The sequence below is a fragment of the Cryptomeria japonica genome, chromosome 2 (genome assembly GCF_030272615.1).
Source record: "Cryptomeria japonica chromosome 2, Sugi_1.0, whole genome shotgun sequence".
In the NCBI taxonomy this organism is placed as follows: Eukaryota; Viridiplantae; Streptophyta; class Pinopsida; order Cupressales; family Cupressaceae; genus Cryptomeria; species Cryptomeria japonica.
Genome location: NC_081406.1, coordinates 627,117,748 through 627,142,899, shown reverse-complemented (window position 1 = coordinate 627,142,899; position 25,152 = coordinate 627,117,748). Strand labels below are relative to the sequence as shown.

The 25,152-nt window shown below is 35.6% G+C and overlaps 1 pseudogene; it reads right to left on the bottom strand.

The window, feature by feature from the left end:
* The window catches only part of LOC131078698 (copalyl diphosphate synthase 1-like), a 44,108-nt pseudogene that overhangs the window by 8,224 nt on the left and 10,732 nt on the right, over positions 1–25,152 (bottom strand).

Sequence of the window (25,152 nt, the reverse complement as noted above, 5' to 3'; positions counted from 1 at the left end):
TTTTTTTTGCCCGAACAGACTCCTGACAGCGTTTGGGGAATGAGGTTTGGCAATCGGGGATAAGATGAGATGAGGGCAAGGGCGTGGGGAGGGGGGGGAAGCCAGAGGAACAAGGCTTGGGGGTGGGGAAGCCTGGCCTGCAAGCTTGGTTCTCAAACTCGGACAAGCGGAGGGGGAAAGAAGGACAAGGGGATCAAGAGCCACAAAAGAATCCAGGAGAGGAGAAGAGACAATACCTGAGGACTGGCGAAAGGGCTTTGAAAGGGCTTGGACTGGTATCTCGACTTCTGATTCCAAGGTAGTGTCCCGCTCCAAGGTTTTCTTTTGAGGAGTTGAGCTCACGAATTGTTTTGATCGCTAAAGAGGGATGTTGATGACTCCAATAGACGCTGCCAAAGAACTATTATTGACTATTTGATTTCTCAATAAGCATTTGCCAGGGACTACTTTACCAATCTAGTCACTTTCTGCTTCCATCTGCCCAACTTCGAGATGATCTCAAGCTCACTGTAGAAGCCTTTGGACAAGTCAATCTCGACATAAATATTTGCTATGTCCTCGTTCTGACCTTCAAAGAAGTCTGCTTCAATCCCTACCAGAAATCCAAGGGCATCCCCTATCTTAAGAAGTGATTCCGGGCACTAGTACTCGGATGGAAGGCCTACTAGGGATAACCAGACAGGAGTTTTCTCGAATCTGAGCTGTGCTGGGTCGAACCCTGTTTTCCAATCCAGGAAATGGAATGTGGAGCCTTGACAGAACAAGGGACTACCCTTTGTGATTGTTTGCTTTAGTGCCGCATCCACACATTCTATAAACAAGAAGTCATTCTGCATTTGTCTCACTGCTATGAGGTCTGGAAAGGATGATTTCCACCAATCCACGATATCTTTGCTTGTCCCGCCAGTGCCACACCATTTCGCAAAGAAAGCATTATCCGTGAAGCGGACAAGCGAAGGGTTTAGAGATTTTGAGGGAAGCACAAAGAGTTTGCTTTCCATTGATTTCCTTGACCATTTCTGATCCTTGCTCGCAAATCCCTGTTGATTGGGCCCTGAGGGGAAAGCCTTTCTTGAATCCTTGGCTCGCAGACCTCTGTTAGACGGACCTAAAGTGCTCCAAACCTTGGTAGGCCACCCTGTTGTTGAAGGAGGGCAGTTTTGTGGTCTTTGACGCGTAGGCTGCATCTTGGAGTACAGAGATTGTTTAGAAGTAATAAATCTCTTCTTATGGGTTGCAATAGGAATACAATTTGATCCTGTCGCAACCATTTTTGCCCAGGGGTCCAAGTTTTGGAATTCCTCAGTGGCATATTGCCGAGGATACCTAGGACAGCAGTTAACCGGGCTCTGAGACCGCGTTCGATTTCAGTACCCCGATCTATGGTGCTGCTGGATGGAAATGAGTCCACGAGAAGTCCAACCCTGGTTTCTCAGAGGCCCTATTCCGCGGGAGATCCAGCCCTGGTATCTCAGAGGTCCATTTCCGCGAGAGGACCAGCCCTGGTTTCTCGGAGATCCAGCCATCATTCCCATTCAATCGAGATCAAAGCGAAGTATGGAATTATTTTAGTGTTGTATTTTGTTTGCATTCTTTTGAGTCCAGCTCTGTAGCTGAAGGAGCAGTTTGTAATCCCTATGATGTGTTCATTAATGACGCTGGCAAGGAGGGCAAAAACTCCTTTGGGTTCGTTTTATATCAGAAGCTTCTCCTCATGGGACTGCGAGTGTATTTTGACACAGAAGAGGAGCTACATCATTGGGATTCTTTACCAATTACAAAACAAGATGCTATGCGCAGTTCGTCTGTTCATATTGCTATTTTTTCCAGGAAGTATGCCGAATGTCCTTGATGCCTCACGGAGCTGTCCTTCATGTTAGCAATTGGTGCCAAAACTGTTCCTGTCTTCTATGGCGTTTCACCTGCGGACGTCTCCAATCCAAATATCTTCAACACCATATTGCTCAATGTATTTTCTCTGTCCTATTCTCTGCAAACTGGCGCACCAAGGGATATTCAAAGCATACTCAACCTGAAAGGAATGGATGAAGAACCAAAACTCAATGCCATCAACTAATTGAAAGATAAATCATTTTTCAAACATACAGAAAAAATAGCTTAGCTTCCTACCTCTCCCTGAAGGTCTTTCAGAATGACATTTTGGTCATGCATACTGTCATCTGCTTTTCTTTCGAGTAGATAATCTCTGGATAAGATTTCTACTTCCTCCAGGATTCTTTCGCCTGGGAACGTCACCTGTGATGCCTTGTACAAGTTCAGCATAACTGTTACAGCTTGTCCACTCTTTTCTACAGACTGGAGAAAGTTTCCATTTTTAAGGTAACTGGAAAAGACATCTGCATAAGTGGTTTACTTCAAAGTTAAATCCAAGAAAATGTACAGAAGAGGCCAGCTGCACAATTCTGTTGATTTTACAATCCCCGATTCCATATACAACTATTCTACATGGTAGATACCCTAATTGTAAAAACACCAGTAAATTATTCATCTGTTTAACTCTCATTAGCGCATATGCCTGGCAGAAAAGCCTAGGAGCAGATACTCAATAATAAAACCTAGGAAACTGGGGCATGGTTTAAGAAAATCACCAGGAGACACATCATATCCATGCAATCTGAGAATCCTGAAAGCAATTGAGCTATTAACTATGTCCATTGCTGATAGTTGACCTTCCTTGATGATTTCATTCCGTGTCCAGTATCTGGGCATTCGCAACATTGCTTTAGATTCTAAGAAACTTTGGAAACTAAGCATAAAAATTACTCTCTCTGATCATGAGGAGGGATTTGATTTTTTAATTACAAGTATACATTATCCAGAGCATGCTTTATTTCTTTCCCGAAATGCCTTGATATGCCTAATCGTTCCAGCCTATCGATCATTGAGAGTCTAGTGAACAGATTGAAGGGGTAAAAACTAGGTACTACACCAACAGCCAAAATTGTTAGAGTATTAACATGACACAGACTATCGAAGCTGCCATAGATCAACATCTAAGAACTATTACCTTCGTTTCCAAAATCTTGGAACATTGAATTCAAATATTTGAAGCAGTTGGAATTTCTAGTATGCATCAGAGCACAAGCAGTTGCAGAAGGAGAATTGGCCAAAGATCCATCCTTGTTCTGATGAGTCATAACTTTGTTCCAGTCAACAATTTCCCGAATGCCTTCCACTGTAGGGAACTTTCATGGTTATCCATATGGTCTATTGCTACACTGTAGAAAATAGAGTAGAATTAATGTTACATGAAAAGAACAAAATGATGAGCCCAGTTGGGAGATGTAGCAGAAATTCAAATTAACATTTAAAAAAAATACCTGTTGACGACTTTTTCTTGTTCAATGAGCATCAGTTTGATACAAAGCGAGTTATAAGGGAGTTTCAAGTTTAATCTTTCTGCATCTTTCAACATTGCAGAGAATATTATTTGAAACCGAATGGGATTATAGTGGTCCTCATTAACTATCCTACTTACTGGATGATATACACTCCCTCGTAGTATTATAATCTAAGCTATATACATATACATATACATATCTACATATATATAGCTGTGCGTGTGTGCGCGTGTACACACACATGTATGTATGTATGTATGTATGTATATATATATATATATATATAAAATTATTGTGTTTAGTTAAAATATTAAAAATTATTGTGTTTAGTTAAAATATTAATTATCTATATTTATTCATAATCTTCTCCTCTCAAAAATTAAAAGAGAATTTATATTTAGTGTTTAATAATCTTATAAATTATTTTTATTGTAAATTTAAAGGTGATTTTTTTAGATAAAATGTAACATTATTTATTTATTTAAAATTTTGGTTTAAATAAAAATGTAACTATAAAATTCTATGATGACATTTCTTCCTTTCCTAAGTGGGGATGGTTGTGATTATTATATTTTTCCAAGCAATGTGATAATAACGTGGAAAAAAAATTAAAAATGACATAGTTAAATTTAATGTAAGCAATGCACATACAATAAATGCTTAGCATATTGTATTTTATACATATTTTTTAAAAAATACAACAAAAGACATAATATATTTTCAACTTAATATAAGAACTATCACTTTTTAAAAATAATTTATTATTAATATATTATAAATTACATTTCTTTATTGACCCTAATATATAAAAATCCTAACACATGTCATTTAAAACATCAATAAAAATTAATACTTGATTAATTAACACTTAATCATATCCTATTTCTAATATTTTCATAATGATAATGTGGACATTATTTTTTTCAATAATGTACAAAATTATTCAATAAAAAAATATAGTTTTTTTTGAAAGAAGTCTAAACAAGCCTACAATAGACATATTAATATTTTCCATAATGATGACTTTTTTAGTTAAGAGTGAACAAACGTTACTCAATGAATGAATTGATTTTGAACTAGGAACCTACCTTGATTGCATACTCACTCTTGAAGAGTTTGATGCTACTTTAAAGGATATGGATTATTCAAAAAGCCATGGAATTGATGGGTTACCTATAAAATTTTAAAAAACAATGTGGTCATTCATTAAGGAGGACTTCTATGAGGTCTATAAATAAGCTTTATAAATAAGCTTCATCGCAAGGGTTACAAGGTTCCTCTATCAATCAAGGGCTGGTAAAATTAATTCTTAAAGAGAAAAATGAGAACAACATTTCAAGATGGAGACTAATTACTCTTCTTAATATCTCTTACAAGATAATAGCCAAAGCTATTACTAAAAGAATCAAACACACGATGCAAGACATTGTAAGGCCTAAGCAAACTAGATTTATAGGAGTAAGATTTATTCTAGACAACTTGGTGTTGGCTTGGGAAACTGTGGAATGGGCTTAATAGACTGGTCAAAATTTTCTTCTCATTAAATTGGACTTTGATAAAGCATATGATAGAATTAAATGGTAGTTTCTACTAAAGATTCTTAAATGGTTAGGCTTTGGTCCCAAGCTCATTTCTCACATAAAAATCCTCTTTGTTGATACTAATGCTTGCCTTACAATAAATTGGTTAATCACTCAAACCTTTTCTCTTTAGAGATCGATAAGACAAGGCTGCCCTTGGCTCCTTTCCTCTATGTTGTCACTATTGATGCTCTTGGATACCTTTTAAATCATGTGAAATAATAGAAACCCATTCATGGTATTTACTGGGAGATGAAGTTGCTCTCATATCTTAGTTTGCTGATGATAGTCTACTTTTCATCCAAAATTCCTAGGAAGAGCTCAATAGCACCCTTGAATTCTTGGACTTGTTTTTTTCAGCTTCAAGCTCCCAACTTTCTCTTAATAAAACTAAATTTTTGGATGACTTCTACAGATCAACCAACTCCTTGGATACCCCCACAATGGAAATGCATTAATCATGGTGTTATTTCAAGATACCTTGGTATCCCCCTTTGGGATAGGAGTTTCTCTATCTGAGATGTGGGAATGGTTCATCTATAAACTTTAAAGGAATCTTGTGTTGGAAAATGCACACTCCAATTAGACATTGTAGGTGATTGAAGGTATTGTCATTGATGACAACCTTACAATCATGTGATACCGGCAGACAAGCACAGGCATCAACACCGAAAAGGAAGATTACCGACACCTTGGTCGACATGAATTTTGTGTATATATATTTTATAATTAATTGTAAAATCTTTTGTAAAGCTGACTTGGCGGATTGTAATATGACTCATATATGTATGAGATCATTGTAGATCATTTAATAGGTGATTGATGGAAAGATGATAACAGACCTAATATGCAAATTATTGGATAAGGGTTTGTGTATGTAGCAGAGCTTAAACCGGTACTAAATCTGGCATAGTAGATGCTAATTTGAAGTAGTACAAGACATTGGATTTGTATAATCCATTTTTGTAAGTCAGTGTGACTTCTTTTGTAATTGAGCAGTGAGCTCTAGGCACTTGGCCTTCCTGCATGTGTAGGCCCCTATTGTAAACAATAATATTCCCTTATTGGCCAGTAAGCGAATATTGTGGGTCACAAATCCCACCGAGGTTTTTCCCACACCGGGTTTCCTCGTTAAAATATTGTGTTATGGTGTGTTTCTTATGTTGTGATTGTTATTCTTCTTTGCTGCATTGATTTTGGTTTACCGGTACACAGTTTTGATATGCTTTTCATGTTATAAGTTAAGAAAATTATTATACCGGTCAGATACTAATTCACCCACACCCCCCCCCCTCCCCCCCCCCCTCCCTCTCAGTATCTTTGGGAATCCTAACATCTTGATCTTTGGTCAATTTTTTTTATTTCTATGACTTAGACGCATTCAAATTACCAAAAAAAATTCCTTATAGCTAGTCATGTTTATATTTCTTCATGTTGGCTTCCCTCAAAATGTTTTTTTTTTTTAAACAAAAGTGGCAAGCCACTAATATATATATATATATATATATATATATATATATATATATATATATATATATATATATATATATATATATATATATATATATAACCGATTCAAGAGCTCAATAGGGAAAGAACTAGGAAGAAAACCCTATATCCTTGCTCAAATACAATGAACAAAGAGGAATCGAGGCTATAAGAAGGAACCCCCCAAGGATTCGAAGAGAAAGATAGAACCTGCCCATAGTACAAACCTCATAGAGGCAAAAAATGAGAGTAGTGGGTCGGGACAAATCCAAAAGAAACCTCAATTAACACAATTAATTAGACGGTTCCTTTGGGGGAAATGAAATAACAAAATAGGTCATCCAAATGCTTCATGGCTTCATTGTATTCAGCCCAAAAGAAAGGGGGTTTGCAAGTGATTGACCCTTTTACACAAGGTGTACGTCTCATAGCCAAATGGATTATTAGAAGTCTTCATGGTGCAACTCCATGTAAGTCTCTTATTAGACATAAAATTGCTACAACTAAAGCAAAAATGCTTGGAAAGATAAAATCCTTATGGCAAATTTATGCCTCAAGCTTCTAGTCAATTTGGAAGCATATGGAAATCTTGGCAACAAGTGTCTTCTCTTCTTGAGTGAAAAGGACAAGATCTTAGTCATGGGATGAGCTTGGAAGATTCTCCACTATTAAATTGTTGTTGGAGAACATCTCACTTTTCTCTCTTCCCACTCCTCCAAATGCCCCTTTTATCACAAGCTAGACACCATTAAACATGCTTTTAAGATGTGCAAACATACCAAACAAATTTGACAATTAATTCTAACCTCTATTCCAACTATCTTTAATAGAAAATTAAGGTGCACATCATTTTTTTTAGGGTTACATTTTTTTTTATCAAAATGTGATTTTAGAATCCCTTCCACTATGTATCTTATTATATATTTGGTTGTTTTGATGTAAAGAAGTTTTATCTAAATTCTTTTCAACCTACAAAAGTGATTATACATGGTTTACTCTCTAGTGTTATTTTGCAACTGTCATCTCTTGTTAAAGTCTTTTCAAAAGAGAAACTCAACTTCAATGTAGAGCTCAAGAATCAGTTAACTCAAAATTCAGTCTGAGCTGGTGGCTATTGCCAAAGAACACAATGAAATTCCTCTCTCAACAGTGAACATTATCACAGACGAGCTTGTTCTTGATACCCTTGGAGAAAAATGATCTCTTTGTAATTCACATTCTGTAGTTGTACTTCCTCAATTTGTTGTGTTTTGTTATTTTTCTCAATTTTGCATTGTCTTTTTGTGGTTGTTCTTAATCTTTAATTTAAGCCTTCAAGATTCTTATCTTGAAGAGACTTTCTTTTGTAATATTTCTTTTTGATTAATATATGCATTTTTCCAATAAAAGAAAGTGATGCTATGATATGCCATCCCTATTTTATTCACAAACCACAAATAATTGCTCCCATGTTACTGAGTTTATAATGAATGTGAATTAGCTGGTACATATGCATTTCTGCCACCATATTTCTTATGTCACTTTATCTTTCTTTATTGGCACTAACTTCCTTGCCTCTTACAATTCAATAAGTAACCATACACAATTTAAAATTATTGATGAAATTGTAAATAGATTATGTAATATTTTTTATTTTTAAATGAGCTCATTGGTCTATTAAATATTAATTAAAATGTTTAACATACAATAATGGTTTCCTTGTCAATTTAGGGACATTTTATTTAATATATTGAATGCATAAAAATGTGTTTTATTTAAAAAAAAAAATTGAATTTCACTCCTATTGTTACCAATAGGAATATAGAAAAATATCATTTTTACAATTATTTGAAATAAAAATTAAACTTGGACTGTAGTTTTTTGTTCAAATTTTTTAATTTTGTGCACCGATTGGCTCAACTAATTAAAAAATAGATTGAATGGATGCAATAGTATCATACCTTGGCAAGAACTAATAATACACAAATACAGTGAAATAGATGGTTCACCAATAATTAATTACATCTATGGGAAAATGTTGCATAAATTTATTTATTATTTTAAATACATAAGTTCTCAAATATAGTAAAATGTCTCAAATTATGTATTGATCTCTTTAAAAAAAGGGAAAATCTGTTGTTGTTGTTAGTGAACTTTACACTTCCTAAAAATCTCCCACTTCAAGTCCAATCCTTACTGTTGAAAGTGAATCTTGGAGATGTCAACCGTTTTTCTAGGTTTAATGTTACATGTTTACCAAATGAAGAGAAGATCTGTAAGACTCTAGTTTCTCTTTTGCAATAGTCTTCTTCAATGCATTTACATGATTGAGGCTAGCATGAGTTGCATTTTTGTTCTCACTATACAAAGTAAAATCTTCTTGTTTATTTCCCAATTCAGCTAATTGTCCTTGCAACCACAATATCTCCTTATCTCCTTCAATAAATACAATATATTTAGTCTTTGTAGTAGAGAGAGCCACTGCCTTCTGCAGTCTAAAAATCTAGTTGATCGCTGCCCTTGCAAAAGTGAAGACATACCCATTAGTTGGTCTTTTTTATCCAAGTCAACAACACCTTGTAGTTGCATCTTCTCCTCTAAACCTCACATGATCAATGTGCCCTTCAAGTATCTTAAATTCCATTTTACAATGTACCAATTAAATTTCCTTGGATTACTCATACACCTATTGATCACTCCATTGCATACATAAAGTTCCTAACAAAAGAGAAGTAAGCACTCTTTCCATGTACTTTTTTTCATCATGTGTTTTAGGGACACATCTCGTAGAATAAATTGTAGTGATCAACTAGGGGTGTTCTCACTACCTTAGCATTCATGATGATAAACCAATTTAGGTCTCATTCAATATTTTTTCCTACAATTAATTTATTTTATTCTTTTTCTATCTCCTGTATTTTCATTCCAAGGATTTTCTTCACAAAACCCAAATCCTTCATTGAAATTTTATTTGCTAGTTGTTTCCTTAATTGGCTAACTACAACCATGCTAGTTCTTGTCCCTAGCACATCATCAACATATGATAACAACACAAATTCATTATTTTTCAAAGTCTTATAATACACACAATAGTCAGATTCACATCTAGTAAAATTTTACTTATTTGTAAATGAATCAAATTTTAAATACCATTATCATGGAGCTTGTTTCACCCCATAAACGTTTTGATTCAATTTGTAAACTAAACACTCTTTACCCTCTTTCTCAAAGTCTTCAAGTTGCTTCATGTACAACTCTTCTTTCAATTCACCATCTAGAAAAGGTTGTCTTGACATTGAGTTACTCCAATTAAATATCATAAAAAATTGCTACTCCTAATGCTGCTATGATAGAAGTCATTTTTACAACTGGTGAACTTTTTTTGGTGAAATCAATGCCCTTATGTTGGTCATGTCCTTTGATCACCAAGCTAGCATTTATCTCTTTTTCCCACCTTCTTCTTTTAACTTGTATATCCATCTAATTTTTAATGTTTTAATATTAGGTGGGAGCATCACTAAATCCCATATGTGATTGCCAACAAGGACCCCACCTCATCTCTCATGGCTTTAATCCACTGTTTACTATCTTTTTCTTTGCATGCTTCTCCAAACATGGTAAGTTCAACTCCATTCAAAATAATAATTTTTGAATGAAGTAATTATAATTTGTAGGAGACATGTGCTCCCTTATAAATCTCTTCAATTGTTGATTTAATTCATATGCAACTTGCCCTGCTCTTCAATATAGTTTTGTTTTAAAGATTCATTATCTATTAAGCAACATATATTGAGAATGGGGCAATAGAGTATGTGAATGGAGCAACTAATTTCTAATGGGTGAATGGTTTGAATTGTGGAGTGATTGATTGATATAGGCAAGGGTTAGGTACCTAATGAAAGACAACCCATCCTTGTAGCTAACACAAAATTTAAATAAAAATACATATACACCTTAAATCTTGATAACATTTTATTTAACTAATAAGACATGGGTAAGTGCACTAAGATGGTGTGCCAAAAGGGGGGTATAAGTGGACACCCTTTTTCTGAAATCAGCTAAACCTAAACTTAGAGGAGAAATTTGAGAGTCATCCACTCAAAATATGAAGATACTGAAAGATTAGATATTGTATTATTCTGAATCTAGTTTCTAAACTACTAATTTTTTAAAAAGTTGGATAAGATTAAGGGGGTCAAATCCTTCACGCATGAAAAATGGATCCTGATTTTTTCTAAAAAACATAACATAGTGTCTAACGTGTGCATCAAAAAATTCACAGTTATATTTAGTATTTTGACAAATCCTTTGGTAGAAATTTAGTTAAGAGTGAGAACTAGAAGTTGTGTATTTTTTTGTTGATTATTTTTTTTTATGATTTTTCGAATTGGGCACATCCTAAAAATCAGGTACCTGTTCATGCGTGAAGTATAACTTGCACCAAAATAATAAAAAATGCAATTTTTTTGTAAAAACGTGTAAAGAATCAAGTGCACTACAATAATATATATTGTTTTTAAAATTTGGATAAGTAGATCAAAAGTTATTAAAAAAATGGTATGCATATGTCTCTAAGAACTATGGAGACACTGGTAAAAGAAATTCAAGATTAATATGTTATTGTTGTTAAAATTTTAAAAAAATCATATGGTTAGAAAGCTCAGAAGATGGGTGAAAATATGGTGGAAATTTTAGAAATACCCAGTTGATGAGGTGTAAACTTGATGATGACAAAGTTGAGAAACCAATTTGATAAAACAAAACACGTCAAAAAGGAGGGAAATGGAGGGAAATCAAACTCCCAACCCTAAGCCTTGTCATGCAAGCCTATTCACAAGCATAAATGCGCTAAATGCATATGAGTTTTTTTAACTAATAGTGCATACGAGGTTCGTAGAAACAAAAACACGTACGAGGTTATAAAAAGAAAAATCTCGTACACGTTTTAGAGAGAACAAAACCCGTGTGGGTTATGTCAACGTAAAAATATTCTAATATATAGAAATACATATGTATGTATATATATGTGTATGTGTGTGTGTGTGTGTGTGTATATATATATATATATATATATATGTATGTATGTATGTATGTATGTATGTATGTATGTATGTAATATGTGTATGTATATCTATACATATATGTATATATAATATGTATCTATATATAAATAATATGTATGTATATGTATATAATATGTCTATGTGTATGTAAAATATATGCATATTTATATATATTGTCTCTCAACATTTAGCACATTATATTGCCACCCACTCTCTCTCTCTCTCTCTCTCTCTCTCTCTCTCTCTCTCTCTCTCTCTCTCTCTCTCTCTCTCTCCCTTAGGACCCCACATAACCCCTAATGACATCATATAAGGTCCCTTAGCACACCATACAGCCCCTTAAGACCATATGATGTTCTAACACCCGTGTGGCCCCATAAAGGACCCCACATGACCCCCAATGACACCATATGACCCCTTAGGACCATGTATCATATCCTAAGGGGTCATATGGTGTCCTAAGGGGTCATATGGTGTTGTAACACATGTGTGGCCCAATTTGGACCCCACGTGACCCTTAACGACATCATGTGACCCCTTAGCACACCACATGACCCCTTAGGAGCATATGATGTCCTAAGAGGTCATATGGTGTCCTAATGGGTCATATGGTGTTGTAACACGTGTGACACCATCAGGATTACACATGACACTTAACGACACCATATGACCCCTTAGCACACAACATGACCCCTGAGGACCCCACAAGACCCTTAATGACACCATATGACCCCTTAGCACACCACATGACCCCTTAGGACCATATGATGTCCTAAGGGGTCGTATGGTGTCCTAAGGGGTCATATGGTGTTCTTGCACATGTGTGACCCCATTAGGACCCCGAATACCCCTAACGACACCATACAACCCCTTAGCACACCACATGACCCCTTAGGACCATATGATGTCCTAAGGGGTGGTATGGTGTCCCAAGGGGTCATATGGTGTCCTAACACATGTGTGGTCTCATTAGGACCCCACAAGACCCCCAAAGACACCATATGACCCCTTAACATGCCACATGACCCCTTAGGACCATATGATATCCTAAGGGGTCGTATGGTGTCCTAAGGGGTCATATGGTGTTGTAACACATGTGTGGCCCAATTAGGACCCCACATGACCCCTAACGACATCATGTGACCCCTTAGCACACCACTGGCCCCTTATGAGCATATGATGTTCTAATGGGTCATATGGTGTCCTAAGGGGTCATATGGTGTTGTAACACATGTGTGGCCCCATTAGGACCCCACATGACCCCTAACGACACCATAAGATCCCTTAGCACACCACATGACCCCTTAGGACTATATGATGTCTTAAGGGGTCGTATGATGTCCTAAGGGGTCATATGATGTTCTAAAACATGTGTGGCCCCATTAGAACCCCACAAGACCTCTAAAGACACCATATGACCCCTTAGGACCATATGATATCCTAAGGGGTCGTATGGTGTCCTAAGGGGTCATATGGTGTCCCAAGGGGGAAAGATGAACCATTATTACAATATAAAAAGAAGTGCCAACACGGCTTACAAAAATAAGTTCAAATCACCCAGGCTCTTAGCACACCATATGACCCCTTAAGACCCCACATGACCCCTAACGACACTATATGACCCCTTAGCACACCATACAACCCCAAGTAGGACCATATGATATCCTAAGGGGTTGTATGGTGTCCTAAGGGGTCATATGGTGTCCTAAGGGGTCATATGGTGTCCCGAGGGGGCAAGATGAACCATTATTACAATATAAAAAAGAAGTGTCAATAATGCTTACAAAAATAAGTTCAGATCGCTTGGACCCTTAGCACACCATACGACCCCTTATGACGATACGATGTCCTAAGGCATCATATGGTGTCCTAAGGAGTGTCCTAATGGGTCGTATGGTGCCCTAAGGGGTCATATGGTGTCTTGAGGGCAAGATGAACCATTATTACAATATAAAAAGCAGTGCCAATACTGCTTACAAAAATAAGTTCAGATCATCCCCTGAGAGCGAGCATGAGGTTCACGGATGAAAATAATAAACCAGTATGCTCTTGGGTGAACTAACAATACTGGTTCCCACTTTTTGACCAACTTTGACACTTAGAAGAACATTTTGAAAAAAAACCTTCACTTTTCGATACCTATAACTTTTAAACCGTTAAGAATTTGAAGATGATGTAAACTAGTGATTTGTAACATCTTGTTTGTAGATTCTAAATATATTTTTTTCAAATTTTATTGATTTTTCCATCTCCATCAAAAAGTAGTTTTTTACAACAAACATCATTTTTTAAGAGTGATGTGCATCTCGAAATGCATAACTTTTTTTTTCTATAAATGATAAAAACTTAATTCTTTTGAATTTTGGTTTGAAACATCAATACCTAGGGCATGCAGTTGGTTTCATAGTGATATGTTGAATATTTTTCATTTTATTAAGTTTTGAATTCTAACTAATTATAATTTAGAAATAGGTATACGTTTGAACACATTACTTATTCTATATATATCAAAATTCAATTTTATTTTTATTGTTAGAAATAAGACATCAATACCTAGTGCATAGATATTTTTCAAAAAAAAATTGAATTAGTTTACTATTTTTTCCAATGCATTGAACAAAGAAGTTCATGTTTGGTGAAAAACCTACATTCATAAGAAATAAAACAAAAATATATTAATGAAATTAAATATATTAAAAATTATGCTATTTGGAAAGCTTATAACAAGGACTAAATACTCAAAAAAACAAAACTTATAAAGAATTCATTTGACCCCCCAAAAGCTAATGCGAAATTGGTTTTTTATCAGCATTTGATTGATACAAAGGAGAATCTATTGCGAGTATGATTTAGAAGTTATATACAAGAAATTTTGATCTAGGAGCCTTTGATCTAACTCTTTATATTTTAAAAAAAATGTATGAATGTATGATTTCAGCAAAAATCAGGATGTACCAAAACGTGGGAACCAACATTGTGAGTTCACCCTCCCCCTCTACCTACCTCCATACCTCTCTCTCTCTCTCTCTCTCTCTCTCTCTCTCTCTCCCCTCTCTTTCTCTCTCCCCCCCTCTATCTCCCTTCATTTCTCTCTCTCTCTCTCTCTCTCTCTCTCTCTCTCTCTCTCTCTCTCTCTCTCTCTCTCTCTCTCTCTCTCTCTCTCTCCCTCCCCCCCCCCTCTATCTCCCTTCCTTTCCCATCTCTCCCTCTCTCTCTCTCCACTCTTTCTCTCTCCATCCCCCTCTATCTCCCTTCCATTCCCATCCTCTCTCTATCTCCCTCTCCCTCACTCCCTTTACCATCTCTCTCTCTCTCTCTCTCTCTCTCTCTCTCTCTCTCTCTCTCTCTCTCTCTCTCTCTCTCTCTCTCTCTCTCTCTCTCTCTCTCTCTCTCCCCCTACCCCCCTCTATCTCCCTTCATTTCCCATCCTTTGCCTCTCCCTCCCTCCCCAACTCTCTCTCTCCTCACCCTTTCTTTACTATAAGTAACACGCACGGGTTTTTAACATAAGAAGTGTGTACAGGTTATGGAAATTATGAACGTTGGCCTGTTGGGGTATTTTTAGGGACTAAATACGTGTACGAGTTAACTAAACGTAACCTGTATGTGTTTCTTGCACAAATTTTTATTTGCTCACCTGAATGGCCACAAAAGGAGTTTTTGAAGTCGTTGAAGGCCCCACTGCAACTAATACTGCGATTTTGTGATAGTTTTATATGTCAAAGTAAGTGAAAATTTTGCTTTGCATGATTTCAAATGATTGAATTGTTGTTCTAATTAGTTTGGTCAATGTTATTGTGATTGTTTAATAGTTTTGATTGTTAAAAATAATGATAATACTCATTTTTATGGTCATTTGATTGTATAAGTTTTTGTAATATATATGTGCAAAATGATTCTATTTAGGACAACTGTTATTAACAATGGGAAAGAACAAGCGAGGAACAACTGAACAATGAGAGGCTAAAAAGGAAAGAAAAAGGCAGTGTATGAAGAAATTACGTGAACTAAGAACATTGGGAGAAGAAGGTATGTCATCTACAACATCTCAATTAGATGTATCAAATGAACCTAATGCAATTGAAGAAGAAATCACAATCAATAATCAAAAAAACGATGAAGATGCACCAACAACATTTGATTTACTGAATGAACCTAATACAATTGAAGAAGAAATCACAATCAATAATCAAACCAATGATGAAGATGCACCAACAACATTTGATTTACCGAATGAAACTAATGCAATTGAAGAAAATACCTCAATGAATAATCAACCAAATGATAAACATACACCAGCTCGATTTGATGCGACGAAAGTGCCTACTGCATGTAATGCACCAATGTTAACACCTCCTAGAATTATTCGTAGGAAACCAAAGTATCTAATTGACATCAATGAGAATATTTAGAAGCCAATGTCCTATAAATTACACGAATGAACTTGTATAAGAATGGTTATAAGAATATGGCAACACTATTTTGAAAACTTAAATCAAACTGCAAGATGCCAATTAATTGTTGAAATGATTAAAAAATTGAATTTTAGAGAGACAATGAAAATTCTAGGCCTAAGATCATCCGAAAGTAATAGTGAAAGAACTATTGTGAGAAATCTATTTGATGCATATCAAGCTATTGGTTCAAAATCACGTACTAAAGATTCTAATGTTACTCGACGTGTTATTACATCAACCATAATGAGCAAGAAAATAAAAAAAGATCGTTTGATAAGCAAAACAAGTAAGCCATTAAACATAAGAAGAAAAACATTACATAAAAGCATTAGAGAGGTGGGAGAAAATAGAGGATCCTAACAATAATTCTCTTTGGGTGTTCTCAAGTAGACTACCATGCAAAGACAAGGTTGTTATTGATGCACTAAGAACATTAATTAATTTTTTTTTGGCATGACAACACAAGTGTTTCGCCCAACCAAAGAGATGTTGTTAGAAGGCGAATTGGATCTAGAAATCATGAGCCACATGCCAAACACTATTTGGATATGGCTCAAACAAAATTTTATGAAAGATTCCTTCAAAAGTTTCTTCAAATAAGAATTAGTCAAAGATTTTTTGAAATGGAAAAACCTTTTTATGTTAAGATTAATCATGTACGCACCACGTGTTGTTGTAGGATGCATATTGATTTTTCCATGCAATATGATATTTATCATCATATATGTTGTACTTTGCACACTAATGATGTTTTGAAGGAATGCAATATACAAGCACCTCCTAAGAAACCAAGAGAATTTATTTCAAGTGTGCTATGTAAAAGACATGATGGTTGGATTCATTATAAGATGATGTGTTCGAAAGGTTCTTGTGCTACATGTGGTGGTTTGCAACATTTACCAAGATGTGTACATTTGGAGAGAACACATGAAATTGATAAGAAACTAGTTTCTTTTGGAAATACAAGATAGTCACATATGGGGTTAAAGATGGAAATGAATCAAAGAGATGTGAGTTAGTGAAAAACGATATATGTGTAGTTGAATTTATGAAAATGTTTCAAGAGAAACTAGTTTATGAGTACATAATGCATACACATAGATTGTGGTGGTTAGATGAGAAATTCAAGTTATGTAAGGACACATTTCCTCTTGGTACCATTGTCTCTATCATTGATTTTGCTGAAAATTATACACTACAACCTCAAAATGAAGTGCAATATATGTATTATCATTCTATACAAGTTTCTATTTTTGTACACATAGCATTCATGCATGTAGATGATAGCACAAAGGAGGATAGAAAGGTTGTAAGAGAGTATCACTTCTACATAAGTGATGATCATACTCATTCGTTAGAGTTTGTGCAAGGATGCTTTAAACTTTTCTATGATAATTTAAGGGAAAGAAACATACGATACAACCAACACATAATATGGTCAGATAATTGCATCTCACAATTCAAGAATACAAGGATGTTCTATTGGTTGACTAGGATGCATGTGACAAGCGGTGTACAACATTTTTGGAATTTCACTGAAGTTGGACATGGAAATGGAGAGCATTATTGTGCAAGAGCATGCATAAAAAGATCCCTAACTAGAGAAGAATTGAAAAGCGAAGGTGGTGCTGAGTTGATAGATGCAACAACAATTGTGTGATGGTGTAACTCTACAATGGGACCAGGTAATGCAGGTACACCAATGGTTCATATATTTTTTTGGTTGATCAATGAATCTAACATTGAAAACTATCAAGATTTTTGTATAGTTGCAGGATCGAGTGACATGCACTCATTTAGAAGTTCAAATGCAAGTTCACTAGTAATTTGTACTAGACAAATTGTATGTTTTTGCTCTTCGTGTATGCATTTTTTGTGGGAAGAATGTGAATCACAAGAGTGGGTTGAAAAATGGTCTTGTAGAATGTTGGTTCCCATTGATACATATCAAGTTCCCAAAGCACTGCAATTGAACTAGATGGAAGCATCATTGGATTTCGACCATGTATCTGACCTAGTGGAACTAGGTGATTTTTTTGCAGGAATTTTTTTGTCTCATTTTGTTACATCACACATTATTTTTGGTAGAAATTATCATTCTATAAAATGTAGGTCATGTGTACACAATTTTTGCTTAAGAGAACAATGAAGAAGGAACGGATTACTTTTTGTGTCGTTGTATTGAGCCGAAAAGAAAATTGACAACCACAATCATTGAAGAAGAGGGTATTGAGTACCCAATAGGGTCTATTGTTGTGATAGGGACATGGCTTAGGAGATAACCTATCAATAATTTTTATGTTTGGTTGTTCAAGGACTTTGAAACACACAGACATATTCTACATTTCTCCAACCTTGTTGTTGCAACAAATATTCAATTGATTAAGTATCGTGGTAGACCTCACAACAAAAATTTATGGAAAGTTTGTGAATTTGACCACGAGGCAATACTTGACACAATACAAGTTAGAGTCGATCTAGAAGTCTCACTTGATTGATTTTGGGTCATCTACAAGTGATGCAAAGCATCATGAAAAACCAACCAAGAACCCCAAATCAACCATGGAGTCCCAATCCTAGGGTGCTCAATGACCCAAAATAATCATCAATATGCAACCTTGATATGTTTGAGGCATCTAACAAGATTAATATCAACCAACTAATCCAATATCAAATCCATCATATCATTTTATAACCCTTTAAACATTAATCGAGACCCAAACAATGCATTATGTTGTCCGAGTTAATGACAGTCTGATAGACCCGTACTCAGCTATTAATAACTTTAAAACCATAGCACATTTTGAAGATCTCTTCGGTGAGGTTGTAGAAAAATATGTTTCTAAAACCATATCAAAATTTTAGAACAATCCAATGGTGGAGTTATGAGTTATGGTCTCTGCACCGAGACCATTTTGACTGCTACAAAAAAAACAAGAAATTTGCATTCCCAGTCTGCCTAGGGCATCAAATATCTCATAAAATACTTAGCCAATCACATTGAAACTGAATTAATTTGAAAGATAATTCAACCCTATATCAAACATCAAAGTTACAACAATTTCCGATGGTGCAATCAAAATATTTTAGTGAAACTCTCCACAAACCCCTATTTGGAGGGTGTTTTGACAATTTTCACCAAATCTTGCATAGCTTGCATCAAAATGATTGAAATTAAATGAAACTAAAGGGAAAACAAATTTAACTCATGCCATTATCATATCCAATACATTTCCCATGGAGAAAAAATATTTTTCATAAAGAAAAACGTGAATGATCAGACTGTAATACCCAGAAAACAATGTGGAGTGTGTAAAAACTTCAAATGTTATTCATTTCATTCCTCCAGTCTTACACACACCCATTGGATTCAACCAAATGATGGTTTTTATAACCTCCACACATCCATATGGCAGTTACAACTACCCAATACCAATTACATCCTTGGTTTGCAACTTTATAATGCAATTTGTGTTTGACATTATCATATCCAATACATTTCCCATGGAGAAAAAATATTTTTCATAAAGAAAAACGTGAATGATCAGACTGCAATACCCAGAAAACAATGTGGAGTGTGTAAAAACTTCAAATGTTATTCATTTCATTCCTCCAGTCTTACACACACCAATTGGATTCGACCAAATGATGGTTTTTATAACCTCCACACATCCATATGGCAGTTACAACTACCCAATACCAATTACATCCTTGGTTTGCAACTTTATAATGCAATTTATGTTTGACAACATTTTTGACACAATTGACAATTTTGACATTTTGATAAATATGACCCCTAATCTTTGCCTGTGCACTTAAAATACATTTAGATGGACTCAAAACAACCTTTTAAATCCTCTTTAACCTTCCATGAATTGTTTATACAAATTTGACCTCCTAGACCCAATTAGGACTCAAATACACATCTTGAGCAAATGTCTTACAATGCTTCACAAAATGACTCAAAATACATTAAAATGACCATATAAACTCAAATATGAGTGAAATGATTCATGTCATGATCTTTAACCTCTTGGTGTACATTTGGGTTAGGTTCTCCCGCACCAACAAGTGTTCAATTATTGGAGCATTACAATGATTCTACGGTTCAAGGTAGAATGATTTTGAGAATTTTATATATATTATCGGTGAATTGTTGTATATTCATTTTTTGTATATATAGATACCCATGAGCTAATTTGTGCATATTTAGAGGCAAAATTTTGTATATTTAAATGGCCATGAGTTGATTTGTATATATTTAAATGCAAAATTTTGTATATTTAGATGACCATAAGTTGGATTTTGCATATTTAAATGCCAAATTATATATAAATGCCCATGAGATGATTTGTAAATAATTTTTTTGTATATTTAAATAGCCAAGAGCTTATTTGTCCATATTTAGAGGCAAATTTTTGAATATATGTAAATTTGTGTATATGTAAATTTGTGCATAAATGGAATTTTGTGATGCATTTTGTATTTTTTATTATACTTGAAATTTTGTATGACTATTTATGAGTACATGCGTATGCCTACCGTACATGATTATGCCCACCGTAAATGAGTATGTGGTGTAGGAGCACCTAGGTATATGCTTCTTTTTCGCCATTATGAGTTTTTTTCAAGTTTTATATTATGTCAAGATGTAATAAGGTCACAAATGACCATTCTTCATGTAATAAGGTCCTTGAGACCAATTTGTAGTCAATATTGTCTCATTGTAATCACAGGGTGGAAGTGTGTCGAAGACATCAAATGGGGTATTTCATCATGTATGGAGGGTATTTGGGCCTATTTGAATGTGTTCTTAATGTTTCAAAGTCATAGAGGTCCTATTTTGGGCCTATTTGAATGTGTTCTAGCGAGCTGGGAGGCACAACACGAGCATGCCTACTATAAACCTGCCCACCTAGATGCGCTTGTGTTGCTTGTTTGTGCCCATGATGAACATAATCAAATTTAGCCTATCTTGCAACCTTGCATTGCATGCATTTGATGGTTTTCTCACCAACTGAAAAAATGCTACCATGTGAAAATGGCTCAAAGTCTTCAAAAACTGAGATAGGTCATTGTAGACAGGCCTCACATGACCCTATAGGTTCAAACATATCAATCTTATGCATCTTGGACTACGAGAAACAGTCTGTCAAAGTTTGACAATTTTTTGGACTTAGGGCACTTGAGAGATCGCATCAGTAGGGTATGGCTTTGGATGTTTCGGCAATTTGGGAGGCACAATAGGAGCTTGCCTACCGTAAACCTACCCACTTGGACATGCTCGTACTGTTGGTTCGTACCCACGATGAACGGAATCAAATTTAGCCTATCTTGCAACCTTGCATTGCATGCATCTGAGGGTTTTCGCACCAATTGAAAAAATACTACCATGTGAAAATGGCTTCAAGTCTTCAAAAACCGAGATAGATCATTATAGACGAGCCTCACATGACCCTATAGGCTCAAACATACCAATCGTATGCATCCTGGATTGCGAGAAACAATCCGTCAAAGTTTGACAATTTTTTGGACTTAGGGTACTTGAGAGATTGCACCGGTAGGGAATGGCTCTGGAAGTTCTAGTGAGTTGGGAGGCACAACAAGAGGATGCCTATTGTAAAACTACCCAACTGGATGTGCTTGTGTTGCTAGTTTGTGACCATGATGAACAAAATCAAATTTAGCCTATCTTGCAACCTTGCATTGCATGCATCTGAGGGTTTTCACACCAACTGAAAAAATGCTACCATGTGATAATGATAGTGTCTTCAAAAAATGAGATAGGTCATTGTAGATGAGCCTCACATGACCCTATAGGTTCAAACAGATCAAGCGTATGCATCCTAGATTGTAAGAAACAGTCTGTCAACGTTTAACAATTTTTGGGTATTAGGGCACTTGAGAGATCACGTCGGTAGGATATGGCTCTGGATGTTTCTGTGAGTTGGGAGGCACAATAGGAGAATGCCTACTATAAACCTTCCCACCCGAATTCTCTCGTGTTGTTGGTTCGTGTCCACGACGAACATAATCAAATTTAGCCTATCTTGCAACCTTGCATTGCATGCATCTGATAGTTTTCACACCAACTAAAAAAATACTACCATGTGAAAATGGCTTCGAGTCTTCAAAAAATGAGATAGGTCATTATAGGTGGGCCTCACATGACCCTATAGGTTCAAACAAATTAATCGTATGCATCCTAGATTGCGAGAAATAGTCCATCAAAGTTTGATAATTTTTTGGATTTAGGGCACTTGAGAGATCACGTCGGTTGGGTATGGCTCTGGACATTCCAACGAGTTGGGAGGCACAACAAAAGCATGCATACCATAAACCTGCCCAATTGGGCGTGCTCATGCTACTCGTTTGTGGCCACGACGAGCGGAATTAAATTTAGCCTATCTTGCAACCTTGCATTGCATGAATTTGACGGTTTTTGCACCAACTGAAAAAATGCTACCATGTGAAAATGGCTTTGAGTATTCACAAATCGAGATAAGTCATTATAGATGGGCCTCACATAACCCTATAAGTTTAAATAGGTCAATCGTATGCATCTTGGATTGCAAGAAACAGTCTATCAATGCTTGACAATTTTTTGGACTTAGGGCACTTGAGAGATCACATTGATATGGTATGGGTCTGGATGTTCCCGTGAGCTAGGAGGCACGACAAGAGCATGCCTACCATAAAACTACCCACCCCGACGTGCTCGTGCTATTAGTTCGTGCCCACGATGAACATAATCAAATTTAGCCTATCTCGCAACATGCATATGACGATTTTCACACAATTTGTAAGGAAATTGCAATATCTCCTAAAGTATTGGGTGAAAATTGATGAAACCAACTGAAAATGAAACTAGATTCACATATCTAACATTTCCAACAAGTCTCAAGTCTTTATCTGATCCGTACAATCCACACAATTTGAAAGAGCTGCAATATTGCAAGAAAACACATAGAAATAGTCTCCAAATTGATTCCTACTTTATTCAAAACTTCAATACAATTTTTTTCAACCCTTGGGTCATGTTGAAGATGCCTATTTATGGCCACATAAGTGGTTTCCATCATCCAACCCCAAACTTTGACAACTTTGACAACAGTTGAGCAACTTTTACATCTTTTATCCAAATGACTCCAAATGATTATTAATGGTCCCAAATGACCTTATTTAGATGAAACAACACAAAACAAGACAAAAACCCAAATTTGGCCATTGCGAACATGAGGGTGCTCCCGCACCAGTCACATTGACAGATATAAAGGAAAGAAATCAAAAGCATCCATTGATCATTGCCATTGAATTTCATTGTGATTGAGGCAAGGAGTTTTGTAGGGTTAATTCAATATTTTAAAAAGCTTATCAAATCATATTCCACAATTGCAATGCTTTATATCATAGCAACAAAAATCGTTTGGGAAAAAAATTAGCAAACCAAAAGTACAAGATTTTTATAAAAAATCAGCATAGAGATATATAGAGTAAGTAAATACAGTTAAACCCATGATTATATAAAATAGATTTTTGTTGTTTATATAAATATTTCTGATTACATAGAAAAATATTCACTTAACTTTATAAAAGGGCAGTCACAATATACACCAAATAGTTGTCTAAGTTCGAGATCAAAGATTAGCCAAGTCTATGGAGTAGTTGAGATCAAAATTTATCAGACAAAGATCTAGCTATTGTTAGGAATTTAGTAAAAGTGGAAGCTATTTTGAAGTGATCCAAGACTTTCATTGTGATTAAGACATGTTCTTTTCTAGGGGTAGTTCAATATCTAAGAAAGCTTATCAAATCATATTCCACAGTTGCAATGCTTCATATTCCCTGATGGCAATTGTTAAGTCTTTTATATGGGGTAGAATTCAACAAATGGCATTTGTTTAACTGAAGTAATTGATTAGCAAGCCACTGGTTTTGGCAATACCTAGCTTGCAACTACTATTTTAGGTAGAGACAAATTTTAATTATTTTGTGTTGGACGCTCTTTTATTACAATTTTGTAAGCTTGTTTGTTGTCATTCAGACTTATTTCGTTGAGCATTTTGGATATATTGCTCACATAATGAAATGTGTGTCTTTGTTTGAGCAAAAATTAACTATATCAATTATAAATATTGTTAGGGTTTCAAGCAGATCCGAAGCAAATATGAATTAACAATTATATGCAAATTTAAATACAAAAGATAAAGAAATAAAACAGGACACAGATAACACAAAGATTTAATGTGGTTCACCCAGAATGGGTTACGTCCACCATACACAGCCGTCCAATCTTTCTTATTATCCAGTAAAAACAATACATCAACCTTACAATGCCTTAAGCATCCCAGCCACTTATAACATGCATTTTTAGGGCAAAAACAAAGTTGACCTTTTTAGGGTTTTATTACAATGTCGGTTTTCATAAAAAAAATACCCAAATTTTTTTTTCTTAGGGGCTGTCGCCCCCGAACCCTTGCCCGGGGCCCAGCTTGACCCCGGACCCTGACGAGGATATGTGCTGAGTGTACAGTAATTTGCTGATCAGTCGCTACATTTCAACAATCTCCCACTTGGAGACTAATACTACATGACACCACTGCACATGCAACATCCACTGGATAAAACACCAAGACTCGACTGGTATAAATTCCACAATTATCAATCAAGAAGACCAACAAAAAATGATGAAGAAATCAGCTTCTCCTATGGAACTGCCTTCGTGAACATATCGACAGGATTCTCACTTGTGTGAATCTTCTCAAGCCGTAACTGACCCTCCTCCAAAACAGTCCGGATGAAGTGGTACCTGAGCTGAATGTGCTTTGTCCTTGAATGAAAAGCAGAGTTCTTCGCAAGATGAATGGCACTCTGGCTATTAGTATACAATGGGCTATCCTCTTGTGTCTGACCCAATTCCTCCAGAAAACATTGCAACCAAATCATCTCCTTGCTGGCTTCTATAGCAGCAACATACGCAGCTTCAGTGGTTGAAAGTGCAACAACCTTTTGCAGCCTAGAAATCCAACTGACTGCACTTCCCCCTATAGTAAAAACATACCCTGTAGTACTCCTCCATGAATCAATATCACCTGCTAGATCAGAGTCAACAAATCCACTTAGAGCAGCATTAGATCCTTTGAAACATAATGCCTTCGTAGTAGTTCCTTTCAAATACCGAAGAATCCATTTCACAACATTCCAATGTTCCATACCCGGATTA